We start from the raw sequence: 18,696 nt of genomic DNA, 5'->3' as shown, positions 1-18,696 counted from the left end.
AGAATACATGTCATGTTTTGTCTTTGATCATGTCTTGTCCCTGTGCTTCCCTCTGCTGGTCTTATTAGGTTCTTTCTCTTTCTCTCTCTCTATCGTTCCGTTCATGCTCCCAGCTGTTTCTCATTCTCCCTACGACCTCATTTACTCTTTCACACCTGTCCCCTATTTTGCCCTCTGATTAGAGTCCCTATTTCTCCCTCTGTTTTCCGCTCCTGTCCTTGTCGGATTCTTGTTTGATGTTTGCTGTTCCTGTGTCCTTGTTTCGCCCTGTCGTGTTCTTTGCCTTCTTCAGATGCTGCGTGTGAGCAGGTGTCAATGTCAGCTACGGCCAGTGCCTTCCCGAAGCGACCTGCAGTCTGTGGTCGCGTCTCCAGGCGTTCCTCTCTATTGACGAGAGGATTTCAGTTTCCTGTTTTGGATTACCATTGATTATATCCAGGAGAATCATTATTTGTTTTATACTGGAATAAAGACTCTGTTACTATTACGTCGCTTTTGGGTCCTCATTCATCAGCATAACAGAAGAATCCGACCAAGATGGACCCAGCGACTATGGATTCTCTCAACACTGCCGTCGAGTTCCAGGGAGCAATGCTCGGCAGACACGAGCAGGAATTGTTTGCTGCTCGTCATGCCGTTGAGACCCTGGCCGCTCAGGTCTCCGATCTCTCTGGACAGTTTCAGAGTCTTCGTCTCGTGCCACCAGCTACTTCCTGGTCTTCCGAGTCTCCGGAACCTAGGGTTAATAACCCACCATGTTACTCTGGGCAGCCCACTGAGTGTCGCTCCTTTCTCACCCAGTGTGATATTGTGTTCTCTCTCCAGCCCAACACGTACTCAAGAGAGAGAGCTCGGATCGCTTACGTCATATCACTCCTTACTGGTCGGGCTCGGGAGTGGGGCACAGCTATCTGGGAGGCAAGGGCTGAGTGTTCTAACGATTATCAGAACTTTAAAGAGGAGATGATACGGGTTTTTGATCGTTCAGTTTTTGGGAAGGAGGCTTCCAGGGCCCTGGCCTCCCTATGTCAAGGTGATCGATCCATAACGGATTACTCTATAGAGTTTCGCACTCTTGCTGCCTCCAGTGACTGGAACGAGCCGGCGTTGCTCGCTCGTTTTCTGGAGGGACTTCACGCTGAGGTTAAGGATGAGATTCTCTCCCGGGAGGTTCCTTCCAGCGTGGACTCTTTGATTGCACTCGCCATCCGCATAGAACGACGGATAGATCTTCGTCATCGAGCTCGTGGAAGAGAGCTCGCGTTAACGGTGCTTCCCCTCTCCGCATCTCAACCATCTCCTCCCACCGGCTCAGAGACTGAGCCCATGCAGCTGGGAGGTATTCGCATCTCGACTAAGGAGAGGGAACGGAGAATCACCAACCGCCTTTGCCTCTATTGCGGTTCTGCTGGACATTTTGTCATGTCATGTCCAGTAAAAGCCAGAGCTCATCAGTAAGCGGAGGGCTACTGGTGAGCGCTACTACTCAGGTCTCTCCATCAAGATCCTGTACTACCTTGTCGGTCCATCTACGCTGGACCGGTTCGGCTGCTTCCTGCAGTGCCTTGATAGACTCAGGGGCTGAGGGTTGTTTTATGGACGAAGCATGGGCTCGGAAACATGACATTCCTCTCAGACAGTTAGGGAAGCCCACGCCCATGTTCGCCTTAGATGGTAGTCTTCTCCCCAGTATCAGATGTGAGACACTACCTTTAACCCTCACAGTATCTGGTAACCACAGTGAGACCATTTCCTTTTTGATTTTTCGTTCACCTTTTACACCTGTTGTTTTGGGTCATCCCTGGCTAGTATGTCATAATCCTTCTATTAATTGGTCAAGTAATTCTATCCTATCTTGGAACGTTTCTTGTCATGTGAAGTGTTTAATGTCTGCTATCCCTCCTGTGTCTTCTGTCCCCTCTACTCAGGAGGAACCTGGTGATTTGACAGGAGTGCCGGAGGAATATCATGATCTGCGCACGGTCTTCAGTCGGTCCAGAGCCAGCTCCCTTCCTCCTCACCGGTCGTATGATTGTTGTATTGATCTCCTTCCGGGGACCACTCCCCCTCGGGGTAGACTATACTCTCTGTCGGCTCCCGAACGTAAGGCTCTCGAGGATTATCTGTCTGTTTCTCTCGACGCCGGTACCGTGGTGCCTTCTTCCTCTCCCGCCGGAGCGGCATTTTTCTTTGTTAAGAAGAAGGACGGTACTCTGCGCCCCTGCGTGGATTATCGAGGGCTGAATGACATAACGGTTAAGAATCGTTATCCGCTTCCCCTTATGTCGTCAGCCTTCGAGATTTTGCAGGGAGCCAGGTGCTTTACTAAGTTGGACCTTCGTAACGCTTACCATCTCGTACGCATCAGAGAGGGGGACGAGTGGAAAACGGCGTTTAACACTCCGTTAGGGCATTTTGAATACCGGGTTCTGCCGTTCGGTCTCGCTAATGCTCCAGCTGTCTTTCAGGCATTAGTTAATGATGTACTGAGAGACATGCTGAACATTTTTGTTTTCGTTTACCTTGACGATATCCTGATTTTTTCACCGTCACTCGAGATTCATGTTCAGCACGTTCGACGTGTACTCCAGCGCCTTTTAGAGAATTGTCTCTACGTGAAGGCTGAGAAGTGCGCCTTTCATGTCTCCTCTGTCACATTTCTCGGTTCTGTTATTTCCGCTGAAGGCATTCAGATGGATCCCGCTAAGGTCCAGGCTGTCAGCGATTGGCCCGTCCCTAAGTCACGTGTCGAGTTGCAGCGCTTTCTCGGTTTCGCTTATTTCTATCGGCGTTTCATTCGTAATTTCGGTCAAGTGGCTGCCCCTCTCACAGCTCTGACTTCTGTCAAGACTTGCTTTAAGTGGTCCGGTTCCGCCCAGGGAGCTTTTGATCTCCTCAAGAAGCGTTTTACATCCGCCCCTATCCTTGTTACTCCTGACGTCACTAAACAATTCATTGTCGAGGTTGACGCTTCAGAGGTGGGCGTGGGAGCCATTCTGTCTCAGCGCTTCCAGTCTGACGATAAGGTCCATCCTTGCGCTTACTTTTCTCATCGCCTGTCGCCATCGGAACGCAACTATGATGTGGGTAACCGCGAACTGCTCGCCATCCGCTTAGCCATAGGCGAATGGCGACAGTGGTTGGAGGGGGCGACCGTCCCTTTTGTCGTTTGGACTGACCATAAGAACCTTGAGTACATCCGTTCGGCCAAACGACTTAATGCACGTCAAGCTCGTTGGGCGTTGTTTTTCGCTCGTTTCGAGTTCGTGATTTCCTATCGTCCGGGAAATAAGAACACCAAGCCTGATGCCTTATCCCGTCTCTTTAGTTCTTCTGTGGCTTCTACCGACCCCGAGGGGATTCTCCCTGAAGGGCGTGTTGTCGGGTTGACTGTCTGGGGAATTGAGAGACAGGTAAAGCAAGCACTCACTCACACTGCGTCGCCGCGCGCTTGTCCTAGTAACCTTCTGTTCGTTCCTGTCTCTACTCGTCTGGCTGTTCTTCAGTGGGCTCACTCTGCCAAGTTAGCTGGCCACCCCGGCGTTCGGGGTACGCTTGCTTCTATTCGCCAGCGGTTTTGGTGGCCTACTCAGGAGCGGGACACGCGTCGTTTCGTGGCTGCTTGTTCGGACTGCGCGCAGACTAAGTCAGGTAACTCTCCTCCTGCCGGTCGTCTCAGACCGCTTCCCATTCCTTCTCGACCATGGTCTCACATCGCCTTAGACTTTATTACCGGTCTGCCTTCGTCTGCGGGGAAGACTGTGATTCTTACGGTTATCGATAGGTTCTCTAAGGCGGCTCATTTCATTCCCCTCGCTAAGCTTCCTTCCGCTAAGGAGACGGCACAAATCATCATTGAGAATGTGTTCAGAATTCATGGCCTCCCGTTAGACGCCGTTTCAGACAGAGGTCCGCAATTCACGTCACAGTTTTGGAGGGAGTTCTGTCGTTTGATTGGTGCTTCCGTCAGTCTCTCTTCCGGGTTTCATCCCCAGTCTAACGGTCAAGCAGAAAGGGCCAATCAGTCGATTGGTCGCATTTTACGCAGCCTTTCGTTTCGAAACCCTGCGTCTTGGGCAGAACAGCTCCCCTGGGCTGAGTACGCTCACAACTCGCTTCCTTCGTCTGCTACCGGGCTGTCCCCGTTTCAGAGTAGTCTTGGCTACCAGCCTCCTCTGTTTTCGTCCCAGCTCGCCGAGTCCAGCGTTCCCTCCGCTCAGGCTTTTGTCCAACGTTGTGAGCGCACCTGGAGGAGGGTCAGGTCTGCACTTTGCCGTTACAGGGCGCAGACTGTGAGAGCCGCCAATAAACGTAGGATTAAGAGTCCTAGGTATTGTCGCGGTCAGAGAGTGTGGCTTTCCACTCGTAACCTTCCCCTTACGACAGCTTCTCGCAAGTTGACTCCGCGGTTCATTGGTCCGTTCCGTGTCTCTCAGGTCGTCAATCCTGTCGCTGTGCGACTGCTTCTTCCGCAACATCTTCGTCGCGTCCACCCTGTCTTCCATGTCTCCTGTGTCAAGCCTTTTCTTCGCGCCCCCGTTCGTCTTCCCTCCCCCCCCCCCGTCCTTGTCGAGGGCGCTCCTATTTACAAGGTACGGAAGATCATGGACATGCGTTCTCGGGGACGTGGTCACCAGTACTTAGTGGATTGGGAGGGTTACGGTCCTGAGGAGAGGAGTTGGGTTCCATCTCGGGACGTGCTGGACCGTTCGTTGATTGATGATTTCCTTCGTTGCCGCCAGGGTTCCTCCTCGAGTGCGCCAGGTGGCGCTCGGTGAGTGGGGGGGTACTGTCATGTTTTGTCTTTGATCATGTCTTGTCCCTGTGCTTCCCTCTGCTGGTCTTATTAGGTTCTTTCTCTTTCTCTCTCTCTATCGTTCCGTTCATGCTCCCAGCTGTTTCTCATTCTCCCTACGACCTCATTTACTCTTTCACACCTGTCCCCTATTTTGCCCTCTGATTAGAGTCCCTATTTCTCCCTCTGTTTTCCGCTCCTGTCCTTGTCGGATTCTTGTTTGATGTTTGCTGTTCCTGTGTCCTTGTTTCGCCCTGTCGTGTTCTTTGCCTTCTTCAGATGCTGCGTGTGAGCAGGTGTCAATGTCAGCTACGGCCAGTGCCTTCCCGAAGCGACCTGCAGTCTGTGGTCGCGTCTCCAGGCGTTCCTCTCTATTGACGAGAGGATTTCAGTTTCCTGTTTTGGATTACCATTGATTATATCCAGGAGAATCATTATTTGTTTTATACTGGAATAAAGACTCTGTTACTATTACGTCGCTTTTGGGTCCTCATTCATCAGCATAACAATACACCATGGTAATATGATATTAGCTTCTCTGAGAGAATACACCATGGTAATGTGATATTAGCTTCTCTGAGAGAATACACCATGGTAATATGATATTAGCTTCTCTGAGAGAATACACCATGGTGATGTGATATTAGCTTCTCTGAGAGAATACACCATGGTAATACGATATTAGCTTCTCTGAGAGAATACACCATGGTAATATGATATTAGCTTCTCTGAGAGAATACACCATGGTAATGTGATATTAGCTTCTCTGAGAGAATACACCATGGTGATGTGATATTAGCTTCTCTGAGAGAATACACCATGGTAATACGATATTAGCTTCTCTGAGAGAATACACCATGGTAATACGATATTAGCCTCTCTAAGAGAATACACCATGGTAATGTGATATTAGCCTCTCTAAGAGAATACACCATGGTAATATGATATTAGCCTCTCTAAGAGAATACACCATGATAATACGATATTAGCTTCTCTGAGAGAATACACCATGGTGATGTGATATTAGCTTCTCTGAGAGAATACACCATGGTAATATGATATTAGCCTCTCTGAGAGAATATACCATGGTAATACGATATTAGCCTCTCTGAGAGAATACACCATGGTACTATGATATTAGCTTCTCTGAGAGAATATACCATGGTAATGTGATATTAGCTTCTCTGAGAGAATACACCATGGTAATACGATATTAGCCTCTCTGAGAGAATACACCATGGTAATACGATATTAGCCTCTCTGAGAGAATACACCATGGTAATATGATATTAGCTTCTCTGAGAGAATACACCATGGTACTATGATATTAGCTTCTCTGAGAGAATACACCATGGTAATGTGATATTAGCTTCTCTGAGAGAATACACCATGGTAATATGATATTAGATTCTCTGAGAGAATACACCATGGTACTATGATATTAGCTTCTCTGAGAGAATACACCATGGTAATGTGATATTAGCTTCTCTGAGAGAATACACCATGGTAATGTGATATTAGCTTCTCTGAGAGAATACACCATGGTAATATGATATTAGATTCTCTGAGAGAATACACCATGGTAATATGATATTAGCTTCTCTGAGAGAATACACCATGGTAATATGATATTAGCCTCTCTGAGAGAATACACCATGGTAATATGATATTAGCTTCTCTGAGAGAATATACCATGGTAATACGATATTAGCCTCTCTGAGAGAATACACCATGGTACTATGATATTAGCTTCTCTGAGAGAATATACCATGGTAATGTGATATTAGCTTCTCTGAGAGAATACACCATGGTAATATGATATTAGCTTCTCTAAGAGAATACACCATGGTAATACGATATTAGCTTCTCTGAGAGAATACACCATGGTAATATGATATTAGCTTCTCTAAGAGAATACACCATGGTAATACGATATTAGCTTCTCTGAGAGAATACACCATGGTAATATGATATTAGCTTCTCTAAGAGAATACACCATGGTAATGTAATATTAGCTTCTCTGAGAGAATACACCATGGTAATACGATATTAGCCTCTCTGAGAGAATACACCATGGTAATACGATATTAGCCTCTCTGAGAGAATACACCATGGTAATATGATATTAGCTTCTCTGAGAGAATACACCATGGTACTATGATATTAGCTTCTCTGAGAGAATACACCATGGTAATGTGATATTAGCTTCTCTGAGAGAATACACCATGGTAATATGATATTAGATTCTCTGAGAGAATACACCATGGTACTATGATATTAGCTTCTCTGAGAGAATACACCATGGTAATGTGATATTAGCTTCTCTGAGAGAATACACCATGGTAATGTGATATTAGCTTCTCTGAGAGAATACACCATGGTAATATGATATTAGATTCTCTGAGAGAATACACCATGGTAATATGATATTAGCTTCTCTGAGAGAATACACCATGGTAATATGATATTAGCTTCTCTAAGAGAATACACCATGGTAATATGATATTAGATACTCTGAGAGAATACACCATGATAATATGATATTAGCTTCTCTAAGAGAATACACCATGGTAATATGATATTAGCCTCTCTGAGAGAATACACCATGATAATACGATATTAGCTTCTCTAAGAGAATATACCATGGTAATATGATATTAGCCTCTCTGAGAGAATACACCATGGTAATATGATATTAGCTTCTCTGAGAGAATACACCATGGTAATATGATATTAGCTTCTCTGAGAGAATACACCATGGTAATGTGATATTAGCTTTTCTGAGAGAATACACCATGGTAATACGATATTAGCTTCTCTAAGAGAATACACCATGGTAATACGATATTAGCTTCTCTGAGAGAATACACCATGATTATATGATATTAGCTTCTCTGAGAGAATACACCATGGTAATATGATATTAGCTTCTCAGAGAGAATACACCATGGTAATATGATATTAGCTTCTCAGAGAGAATACACCATGGTAATATGATATTAGCTTCTCAGAGAGAATACACCATGGTAATGTGATATTAGCCTCTCTGAGAGAATACACCATGGTAATACGATATTAGCCTCTCTGAGAGAATACACCATGGTAATATGATATTAGCCTCTCTGGGAGAATACACCATGGTAATGTGATATTAGCCTCTCTAAGAGAATACACCATGGTAATACGATATTAGCCTCTCTGAGAGAATACACCATGGTAATGTGATATTAGCTTCTCTGAGAGAATACACCATGGTAATGTGATATTAGCTTCTCTGAGAGAATACACCATGGTAATATGATATTAGCTTCTCTGAGAGAATACACCATGGTAATATGATATTAGCTTCTCTGAGAGAATACACCATGGTAATACGATATTAGCCTCTCTGAGAGAATACACCATGGTAATGTGATATTAGCCTCTCTGGGAGAATACACCATGGTAATACGATATTAGCCTCTCTAAGAGAATACACCATGGTAATGTGATATTAGCCTCTCTGAGAGAATACACCATGGTAATATGATATTAGCCTCTCTAAGAGAATACACCATGGTAATACGATATTAGCTTCTCAGAGAGAATACACCATGGTAATGTGATATTAGCTTCTCAGAGAGAATACAGCATAGTAATATGATATTAGCTTCTCTGAGAGAATACACCATGGTAATATGATATTAGCTTCTCTGAGAGAATACACCATGGTAATACGATATTAGCCTCTCTGAGAGAATACACCATGGTAATGTGATATTAGCTTCTCTGAGAGAATACACCATGGTAATGTGATATTAGCTTCTCTGAGAGAATACACCATGGTAATATGATATTAGCTTCTCTAAGAGAATACACCATGGTAATACGATATTAGCTTCTCTGAGAGAATACACCATGGTAATATGATATTAGCTCTCAGAGAATACACCATGGTAATATGATATTAGCTTCTCTGAGAGAATACACCATGGTAATACGATATTAGCCTCTCTGAGAGAATACACCATGGTAATATGATATTAGCTTCTCTGAGAGAATACACCATGGTAATATGATATTAGCTTCTCTGAGAGAATACACCATGGTAATACGATATTAGCTTCTCTGAGAGAATACACCATGGTAATATGATATTAGCTTCTCTGAGAGAATACACCATGGTAATACGATATTAGCCTCTCTGAGAGAATACACCATGGTAATGTGATATTAGCTTCTCTGAGAGAATACACCATGGTAATGTGATATTAGCTTCTCTGAGAGAGTACACCATGGTAATATGATATTAGCTTCTCTGAGAGAATACACCATGGTAATATGATATTAGCTTCTCTGAGAGAATACACCATGGTAATATGATATTAGCTTCTCTGAGAGAATACACCATGGTAATGTGATATTAGCCTCTCTAAGAGAATACACCATGGTAATATGATATTAGCTTCTCTGAGAGAATACACCATGGTAATATGATATTAGCTTCTCTAAGAGAATACACCATGGTAATACGATATTAGCCTCTCTGAGAGAATACACCATGATAATACGATATTAGCTTCTCTAAGAGAATACACCATGGTAATATGATATTAGCCTCTCTGAGAGAATACACCATGGTAATATGATATTAGCTTCTCTGAGAGAATACACCATGGTAATATGATATTAGCTTCTCTGAGAGAATACACCATGGTAATGTGATATTAGCTTCTCTGAGAGAATACACCATGGTAATACGATATTAGCTTCTCTAAGAGAATACACCATGGTAATACGATATTAGCTTCTCTGAGAGAATACACCATGATTATATGATATTAGCTTCTCTGAGAGAATACACCATGGTAATATGATATTAGCTTCTCAGAGAGAATACACCATGGTAATATGATATTAGCTTCTCTGAGAGAATACACCATGGTAATATGATATTAGCTTCTCTAAGAAAATACACCATGGTAATATGATATTAGATACTCTGAGAGAATACACCATGGTAATGTAATATTAGCCTCTCTGAGAGAATACACCATGGTAATACGATATTAGCTTCTCTGAGAGAATACACCATGGTAATACGATATTAGCCTCTCTGAGAGAATACACCATGGTAATGTGATATTAGCCTCTCTGGGAGAATACACCATGGTAATACGATATTAGCTTCTCTGAGAGAATACACCATGGTAATATGATATTAGCTTCTCTGAGAGAATACACCATGGTAATGTGATATTAGCTTCTCTGAGAGAATACACCATGGTAATATGATATTAGCTTCTCTGAGAGAATACACCATGGTGATGTGATATTAGCTTCTCTGAGAGAATACACCATGGTAATACGATATTAGCTTCTCTGAGAGAATACACCATGGTAATATGATATTAGCTTCTCTGAGAGAATACACCATGGTAATGTGATATTAGCTTCTCTGAGAGAATACACCATGGTGATGTGATATTAGCTTCTCTGAGAGAATACACCATGGTAATACGATATTAGCTTCTCTGAGAGAATACACCATGGTAATACGATATTAGCCTCTCTAAGAGAATACACCATGGTAATGTGATATTAGCCTCTCTAAGAGAATACACCATGGTAATATGATATTAGCCTCTCTAAGAGAATACACCATGATAATACGATATTAGCTTCTCTGAGAGAATACACCATGGTGATGTGATATTAGCTTCTCTGAGAGAATACACCATGGTAATATGATATTAGCCTCTCTGAGAGAATACACCATGGTAATATGATATTAGCTTCTCTGAGAGAATATACCATGGTAATACGATATTAGCCTCTCTGAGAGAATACACCATGGTACTATGATATTAGCTTCTCTGAGAGAATATACCATGGTAATGTGATATTAGCTTCTCTGAGAGAATACACCATGGTAATATGATATTAGCTTCTCTAAGAGAATACACCATGGTAATACGATATTAGCTTCTCTGAGAGAATACACCATGGTAATATGATATTAGCTTCTCTAAGAGAATACACCATGGTAATACGATATTAGCTTCTCTGAGAGAATACACCATGGTAATATGATATTAGCTTCTCTAAGAGAATACACCATGGTAATGTAATATTAGCTTCTCTAAGAGAATACACCATGGTAATATGATATTAGCTTCTCTGAGAGAATACACCATGGTAATGTGATATTAGCCTCTCTAAGAGAATACACCATGGTAATGTAATATTAGCTTCTCTAAGAGAATACACCATGGTAATATGATATTAGCTTCTCTGAGAGAATACACCATGGTAATACGATATTAGCTTCTCTGAGAGAATACACCATGGTAATATGATATTAGCTTCTCTGAGAGAATACACCATGGTAATACGATATTAGCTTCTCTGAGAGAATACACCATGGTAATATGATATTAGCTTCTCTGAGAGAATACACCATGGTAATATGATATTAGCCTCTCTTAGAGAATACACCATGGTAATACGATATTAGCTTCTCTGAGAGAATACACCATGATTATATGAGCTCACCATCTACCCAAGTCCCTCCTCAACCGATGTGGACAAGAGAAAACTGCTGATTGGTGGATTTGCGTCAACCTAAATTTTAAATAATTCAGCATTGGAATTGAATAAATTCTTTCTTCCATGATGACACACTTCTTATCACATACAGTTATACCTCCTGTAGTGACTCCATGATGTTACACTTCTTATCACATACAGTTATACCTCCTGTAGTGACACCATGATGACACACTTCTTATCATACCTCCTGTAGTGACTCCATGATGACACACTTCTTATCACATACAGTTATACCTCCTGTAGTGACTCCATGATGACACTTCTTATCATACCTCCTGTAGTGACTCCATGATGACACACTTCGTATCTACTGAAGTACTTACCATATGTCATTTTAAATCAGCCATAACTCCCCTTGTGACAGGGGAATTGGATACTTGTTGTGTGCAACAGGGAGTGGCAATTGAATGCGATTGTTTGTTTTTTGTTCAACCATTTCTAGCCTGTCTATCTATGAGTATCAGGGTTGATGTTTTGTGCTCGACCCGTTTCTTTTTTAAAAAGAGTGGAACTAGCTCACCTACTTTTTCACTATGGTTTGACTAATAGATGTTCAATGTTTCTTTTAAAAAACATATTTAAAAATTTCTAGTTTCACCATATTAAAATGAGAGTTCAGTTCACGTAACAGGATAGACTTTAAAATGAGGGACAGACGTAAATAAATCACAAATCACATTAAATAAAGTATAATCTTCAGAAATGACTTTGTCAAAGCAAAAAAAATACCTAGGGCTTTACAATGATGGAGAAATGTAAGGGTTAAGAGTGTTAATTAAAGTCTTCCTAGAAGGGACACAGGGTTAACAGAGGGACATGTCAAAGTGCTGAATTCTAGCACTTTAGCAAGTCTTTTTTCAAATGCAAAATCAGATTTCTCTCTAGAGCTTTTAAACATATATATTCAGGCTAAGAGTTGAATAGTTGGCTAATGCACAGTGCACTCTCTCTCTCCCTCACTCTCTCTCCCTCACTCTTTCTCCCTCACTCTTGTTCCCTCACTCAGACACAGTCCTAAAGGAGCCACTTTTCCTTTTCCATTGTAATTCAGTTTCTCTCTCTCTCCCTCACTCTCTCTCCCTCACTCTTTCTCCCTCACTCTTTCTCCCTCACTCAGACACAGTCCTAAAGGAGCCACTTTTCCCTTTCCATTGTAATTCAATTTATCTCTTTCTCTCTCCCTCTGCCTAGCGGTTGTTTCTCTCATGGGTCTCTGTGAAGCATCCAAATCTGATGTTCTGTCAGCCTCTAACTGTCCTAGATGTTTGTCATTCACAGCTTCTTGTTAAAGGAGAGGGGAGAAAAAAAATCACTTGACTCCTTCCTTTCCCCCAACGGAGAATTCCCAGTAGTAAAATTATTCCATTTAGATGGAAACTTTTTTTGTCACTCCCCTGTCTAAATTGGCATATCTGGCTCTTTCTTTGTTTCACTGCAGAAACCAATAAAGTGTGAACCTGGATGCAGCTGTCAATCAAACCTAATTTTTACTTCCTTCAGCTTGCCAGATGACAACAACATCCCATAGAAAAAAAAAACAGAACAGAGATGGGGCGATCTGATTGGTTCTCACCAGCATGGCATTAGAGAAAAGCACCTGTCACTGTCTCTGCTCCTCAGAACAATAAGACTGAGGAGAAGATACAGGGGGAGATCTAATGATGCAGAGACTATCTATGTATCTATATATTTTACTATCCCACCATTTTTTCTGATAATGACAATAGTTAAATGGATAGTTAAAACAAATTACAAAAATAAGCATTTGTTTAGTGATAAAATATTTGCTTACAAGGTATGTAAATACGTGTTTTTATGTGGGTTGAACTTTGCTCCAGTAAAAAAAAAAGTCTTAAATGTTTCAAATAACAATAATGTTTGTACCATGTTTTGTGCTGCTACCATGTTGTGTTGCTACCATGTTGTTGTCATGTTGTGTTGCTACCATGCTGTGTTGTCATGTGTTGCTGCCTTGCTATGTTGTTGTCTTTAGGTCTCTCTTTGTGTTGTGTTGTCTCTCTTGTGGTGATGTGTGTTTTGTCCTATATTTATATGTTTTCTTTAATTTATTTAATTTATTTTTTAATCCCAGGACCCCGTCCCCGTAGGATGTCTTTTGCTTTTTGGTAGGCCGTCATTGTAAAATAAGAATTTGTTCTTAACTGACTTTCCTAGTTAAATAAAAGTTCAATAAAAAATGTAATAAATAAAAATACTAAAGATTTGACAAATAATCCAATTCTAAACAAGCAAAAATAGGCATAGTCCTAAATTATACCCTATTCCCTACATGGTGCACTACTTTTGACCAGATCTCTAATGGCCCAGGTCAAAAGTAGTGCACTATATAAGGAATAGGACCCGTAGTATAATGCAGGAGTAATAACATAATGCAACGTGTTGAAATGATGATTTACAGTTCCTGTATTCATAATGGGCCGACTGGCAGCTAGCTACGATGTTTAATTCATTTGTACAAAAATCTAATTATCCATTCTGCCTTTTAGCTCACTTTACAAAATCACTAGGGCTGTGTCCCAAATGACAACCTATGCTCTATGTAGGGCTCTGGAGTCTGGTCAAAAGTACAGCACTATATAGTGAATAGGGAGCCATTTTGAACTTACACAAAATGTAATTCTGATTTCTACTGAGTCAGCAGAACAGACAGTAGAAAAGTTGGAAGCGTACTTAAGAGCTCTCCTCATCACCGTTGGTCCATTTTGCTAATTCAATCGATTTTTCCTCAAAACTTGCAATATATGGCATCTATGTGACAACACAGACACAGGGTCAGAGCCATACGAATGACAGGTCATCTATGTGACCACACAGACACAGGGTCAGAGACATATGAATGACAGGTCATCTATGTGACAACACAGACACAGGGTCAGAGCCAAACGAATGACAGGTCATCTATGTGACAACACAGATACAGAGTCAGAGACATATGAATGACAGGTCATCTATGTGACAACACAGATACAGGGTCAGAGACATATGAATGACAGGTCATCTATGTGACAACACAGATACAGGGTCAGAGACATATGAATGACAGGTCATCTATGTGACCACACAGACACAGGGTCAGAGACATATGAATGACAGGTCATCTATGTGACAACACAGACACAGGGTCAGAGCCATATGAATGACAGGTCATCTATGTGACAACACAGACACAGGGTCAGAGACATATGAATGACAGGTCATCTATGTGACAACACAGACACAGGGTCAGAGACATATGAATGACAGGTCATCTATGTGACAACACAGACACAGGGTCAGAGACATATGAATGACAGGTCATCTATGTGACAACACAGACACAGGGTCAGAGACATATGAATGACAGGTCATCTATGTGACAACACAGACACAGGGTCAGAGACATATGAATGACAGGTCATCTATGTGACAACACAGATACAGGGTCAGAGACATATGAATGACAGGTCATCTATGTGACCACACAGACACAGGATCAGAGCCATATGAATGACAGGTCATCTATGTGACAACACAGATACAGGGTCAGAGACATATGAATGACAGGTCAGTGGACATTTTCTGCATTCTGTTTCGTAATGCAAACCAAAGCATCATGTATTGTATATATACCATCCATATATTTCATTATTCAGTATGTACTGTACTGTACTGTACTGCTCTAGTTAGTCAGTATGTACTGTACTGTACTGTACTGCTCTAGTTAGTCAGTATGTACTGTACTGTACTGTACTGCTCTAGTTAGTCAGTATGTACTGTACTGTACTGTACTGCTCTAGTTAGTCAGTATGTACTGTGCTGTACTGTACTGTACTGTACTGTACTGCTCTAGTTAGTCAGTATGTACTGTACTGTACTGTACTGCTCTAGTTAGTCAGTATGTACTGTACTGTACTGTACTGATCTAGTTAGTCAGTATGCACTGTACTGTACTGTACTGCTCTAGTTAGTCAGTATGTACTGTACTGTACTGTACTGTACTGTACGGTACTGTACTGTACTGCTCTAGTTAGTCAGTATGTACTGTACTGTACTGTACTGTACTATACTGTACTGTACTGTACTGTACTGTACTGTACTGCTCTAGTTAGTCAGTATGTACTGTACTGTACTGTACTGTACTGTACTGCTCTAGTTAGTCAGTATGTACTGTACTGTACTATACTGTACTGTACTGCTCTAGTTAGTCAGTATGTACTGTACTGTTTACTATACTGTACTGTACTGCTCTAGTTAGTCAGTATGTACTGTACTGTACTATACTGTACTGTACTGCTCTAGTTAGTCAGTATGTACTGTACTGTTTACTATACTGTACTGTACTGCTCTAGTTAGTCAGTATGTACTGTACTGTACTGCTCTAGTTAGTCAGTATGTACTGTACTGTACTGTACTGTACTGTACCGTACTGCTCTAGTTAGTCAGTATGTACTGTACTGTACTGCTCTAGTTAGTCAGTATGTACTGTACTGTACTATACTGTACTGTACTGTACTGTACTGTACTGTACTGTACTGCTCTAGTTAGTCAGTATGTACTGTACTGTACTGTACTGCTCTAGTTAGTCAGTATGTACTGTACTGTACAGTACTGGCTCTAGTTAGTCAGTATGTACTATACTGTACTGTACTGTACTGCTCTAGTTAGTCAGTATGTACTGTACTGTACTGTACTGCTCTAGTTAGTCAGTATGTACTGTACTGTACAGTACTGGCTCTAGTTAGTCAGTATGTACTATACTGTACTGTACTGTACTGTACTGTACTGTACTGTACTGCTCTAGTTAGTCAGTATGTACTGTACTGTACTGTACTGTACTGTACTGCTCTAGTTAGTCAGTATGTACTGTACTGTACTGTACTGGCTCTAGTTAATTCATCAACTGAGTCTGTGCCATTCATTTTCAGTGGGCTGGAGGTCCAACAGGAATATACTGCAGCAGCAACTGAATTATAATCTGGTTATTGGCATGTCAAATCCATAATGAACCCCTTAGGATGTTATCATTTGCACCGACATGCCCAAAGAAGAAGATAGAACAGGGAGAGAAAATATTAAAATGCATTTCATATCGTGTCTTTTATATGATATCTGAATGCCATGCGGTTTGACATTATGAAACAGGGCAATACATCTGCGGGTTTATGTGCTGTGTCTAATTGGATATGGCAATATATAATATGAATCTCCAGTATCCATCAATGTCCTGCCTGTGTTGGTTGGTCGGGGGGCCTGTTCTGTTTGACTCGCGGGCTGTGTCACAAATGCCTCTCTATTCCCTTTATAGAGCACTTCTTTTGACCAGGGCCCATAGCTTTAAATAGGGAATAGGGGGTGCCGTTTGGGACACACCTAAAGTGGTGTCGGTGGGGAAGCCCTGCTTGTTATGATGCCTGATCGGCAATTATGAGGTAATGTTTTGACTCTTGCTGTGAGAGGCCATCCAGGAAGCACTTCAGAGAGGAGAGAGTCTAATCACTGAACATTGATTGATTGAACATAATACATGCTCCTTTTGACTGGGAGTGTGTCAGAGTGAGAGAAAAGAACGAGGGAGAGAGAGAGAGAGAGAGAGAGAGAGAGAGAGAGAGAGAGAGAGAGAGAGAGAGAGAGAGAGAAGAGAAAAGAACGAGAGAGAGAGAGAGAGAGAGAGAGAGAGAGAGAGAGAGAGAGAGAGAGAGAGAGAGAGAGAGAGAGCAGAGAGAGCAAGAGAGGAGAGAGACAGAAGAGGTCCTGTCGTCATGTCAGAATGACAGCTCGTTTTCAAATGGAACAAACGACCTGTTATTAGATGTATCATCCTAGGTGAGTACCAACCACACCGCAGCCAAAAGAAGCAACTGACTGACTGACTGGTTGGCACCTCTGCCAGATTTCTGCCACGGCGCCGCAGCCAGGCTGTGTCCCAAACGGACCATAAGACTCTGGTCAAAAGGGGTCCAATACATAGGGAATAGGGTGCCATTTTGGACACAACCGCAAAATTGAGCTAAAACCTCATTTACCCCCAGCGCTCTCCACTAGTAAATAATAACCCTAATGGCTTCTGTGTGATACATGATTCAATTAAAGCTGAATGCAGAGAGCCTCGGTGGAGTGAATGTGTCAGGAACCATCACGTACTGAACTATACGACCAGAGGGTTGGCTGGGAGACCAGGGGTCTGTATAGAGAGGATAAGGTGATGTGGCTGGGAGACCAGGGGTCTGTATGGAGAGGATAAGGTGATGTGGCTGGGAGACCAGGGGTCTGTATAGAGAGGATAAGGTGATGTGGCTGGGAGACCAGGGGTCTGTATAGAGAGGATAAGGTGATGTGGCTGGGAGACCAGGGGTCTGTATAGAGAGGATAAGGTGATGTGGCTGGGAGACCTGGGGTCTGTATAGAGAGGATAAGGTGATGTGGCTGGGAGACCAGGGGTCTGTATAGAGAGGATAATGTGATGTGGCTGGGAGAACAGGGGTCTGTATAGAGAGGATAATGTGATGTGGCTGGGAGACCAGGGGTCTGTATAGAGAGGATAATGTGATGTGGCTGGGAGACCAGGGGTCTGTATAGAGAGGATAAGGTGATGTGGCTGAGAGACCAGGGGTCTGTATGGAGAGGATAAGGTGATGTGGCTGGGAGACCAGGGGTCTGTATAGAGAGGATAAGGTGATGTGGCTGGGAGACCAGGGGTCTGTATAGAGAGGATAAGGTGATGTGGCTGGGAGACCAGGGGTCTGTATAGAGAGGATAAGGTGATGTGGCTGGGAGACCAGGGGTCTGTATGGAGAGGATAAGGTTTTGTCTCAAATAGCACCTTATTACCTACACTGTGCACTACTATGGCCCCTGGTCAAATGTACTGCATCATAGTGAATAGGGTTCAGTTTGGGTCCTAAGGGTTTTGCTACCTGACTGGCCAATCAACAGTAGGGCCTCCAGATAGAGGCAGACAGACAGACAGACAGACAGACAGACAGACAGACAGACAGACAGACAGACAGACAGACAGACAGACAGACAGACAGACAGACAGACAGACAGACAGACAGACAGACAGACAGACAGACAGACAGACAGACAGACAGACAGACAGACAGACAGACAGACAGACAGTAGCTTTCGTTAATCAGTAGGATCTGTTTGTTTGTTGTTTGTTTGCAACCCACCCAGGGAACCCAGGAATATTCACTCCATCAAAAAAAACTCAAACCTCTCACAGTTTGACACAGCTAGACTTCCCTCTTCCTGTTAAAGCTGCACTGAAAACTGAACGGAGATCAGGGAAAGTTAAAGAGGAGATAGAG

This window comes from Salvelinus alpinus, chromosome 3 (assembly GCF_045679555.1).
Source record: "Salvelinus alpinus chromosome 3, SLU_Salpinus.1, whole genome shotgun sequence".
NCBI classification, from domain to species: Eukaryota; Metazoa; Chordata; class Actinopteri; order Salmoniformes; family Salmonidae; genus Salvelinus; species Salvelinus alpinus.
The sequence above is the reverse complement of the archived record's forward strand: the minus strand, read 5'-3'. Positions refer to the sequence as shown.